The following is a 1800-nucleotide window of genomic DNA, read 5'->3' on the forward strand; positions in this document are numbered from 1 at the left end:
CAATTGCAAAAGTTAAAGTCCCTTAAAGCCTAAAGCTCTACATGTATATACATGTACATGTAGCAAGAGTACATGTACATATACATGTACACTAATATACTGACTATATACTAAATATGCATCACATTGTACATGCAGTATAGCTGGATCAGAGTTATCAACACGCACAGCAGAGAAAGGAAGTGCTACAGCAGAGAAAAAAAGTGCTACAGCAGAGAAAAGAAGTGCTACAGCAGAGAAAAGAAGTGCTACGGCAGAAAGTAGCAGCAAAGATGGAGCAAGTTTGCTATACACTCTACAGCAAGAGAAAATGACCGAAGAACTCATTCAAAGTATTGGAGCGAAACAGCACCCACACGTAAGAAAAAACTAATAATAATAATAATAATAATAATAATAATAATAACATTTTAAATAAATATTTAATGACATTTCTAGGATATGCTTTGGCATTCCACTAGCAAGCTTTTGCAGTTGAAGCAGGAGCTGTCAATGACTGACAGAGAATTGGAAGAGAAGAAGAGAGAAGTGAACATGAGACTAGAAGCAACAGAAGAAAGATATAAAGCCTTGGAAAAGAAGAAAGAAGCAGTGAGAGAGAGAGAGAGGGAGGGAGGTAGAGGGGGGAGGGAGAGAGAGAGGCAGAGAGAGAAAGAGAAGGGGGAGGGGAAGAGAGTGGAAAACAAAAAGAACAAGAGCTTTAATTAGAGAAAATATCCTAAACTCTTTCTCTCTCTCTCTCTTGATTTTATCACATTTTAATGTCAAAGTTGGCACAGAGAATGAAAAAGTTCAATGCAGTCATAGAGGAGGGAAAGATAGTGAGATACAAAGCACTGCAAAGGAAAACTGAAGAAGAGAGAGAATTGAAAATAAAAGAAGCAAAGGCAACTCAATTGATAAGGGAACTAGCATATCTTAAAACAAAGTAACAACAACAACAACAACAATAATAATAATAATAATAATAATAATAACAATAATAATAATACTAATAACAATAATAATAATAATAATATCTGATGATAAAATAGGAATAAAGAAATATTAAAAGCTTGTGAAAAAAACAAGCCGTCGGAACAATACTTGGAGAAAGTCTACGATGCAGCACCAACAAGTAAGTTTACTAATATAATACTGTAGAGAAACTACCAATACACCTTAAGGCCACTATTATTTGCGAGTACTAATTTTTACGTTAACTTTAATTTTGAACACGCTCAATGACCATAGTTAGAAAATCACCACGCAAATCTCATCCATTACTACCATATAGCTAAAAAATTTGGAGTGCTAAAATTTGGCGAATTGACTCTAAAAGAGGTTTGGAGGTTAGAATTTTGGCGAATCTTTAACTCTGTGCATGCTTCTATGGAGCTTTTGGAGACTAAAAATTTGGTGAATGGACCTCAATTCGCCAAACTCACCAAGGTTTTACTCCACCAAATTTTCTAGCTATACGGTATTACTAGTATTATTATTACGTGTACTATTATTATTATTATTATTATTATTATTATCATCATCATTATTCAATAGGTTATTTCGATACTATTGATTCCAAAGCAGAGTCAGTTATAAATAGAATGAAAGCACTGTCAACCAGCGGAAAACAGATCCACGATGAGCTAACAATGAAGACAGATGAAGTAATAATTAAATTATTAATACATTAACTAATAATTGAATTAATTAATTAATTAATTGGACAATTAATAAATATTCGATGATTTTTATTAGACTATTACAATGCGTAATGAGATGGTACAAGAGAAACAAGACTACCAAGAGACAATGATG

At 33.1% G+C, this 1800-nt stretch overlaps 2 protein-coding genes across 3 annotated transcripts in view; one reads left to right on the top strand and one right to left on the bottom strand.

Moving 5' to 3' along the window:
• Positions 1-1800, top strand: part of LOC109582861 (uncharacterized) — a 17919-nt gene that overhangs the window by 12720 nt on the left and 3399 nt on the right. The gene's annotated exons all lie outside the window — the stretch shown is intronic.
• Positions 1-1800, bottom strand: part of LOC100635821 (E3 ubiquitin-protein ligase HACE1-like) — a 16847-nt gene that overhangs the window by 3739 nt on the left and 11308 nt on the right. The window lies entirely within an intron of this gene.

This window comes from Amphimedon queenslandica, unplaced genomic scaffold (assembly GCF_000090795.2).
Source record: "Amphimedon queenslandica unplaced genomic scaffold, v1.1 AMPQUscaffold_13349, whole genome shotgun sequence".
Taxonomy (NCBI): Eukaryota; Metazoa; Porifera; class Demospongiae; order Haplosclerida; family Niphatidae; genus Amphimedon; species Amphimedon queenslandica.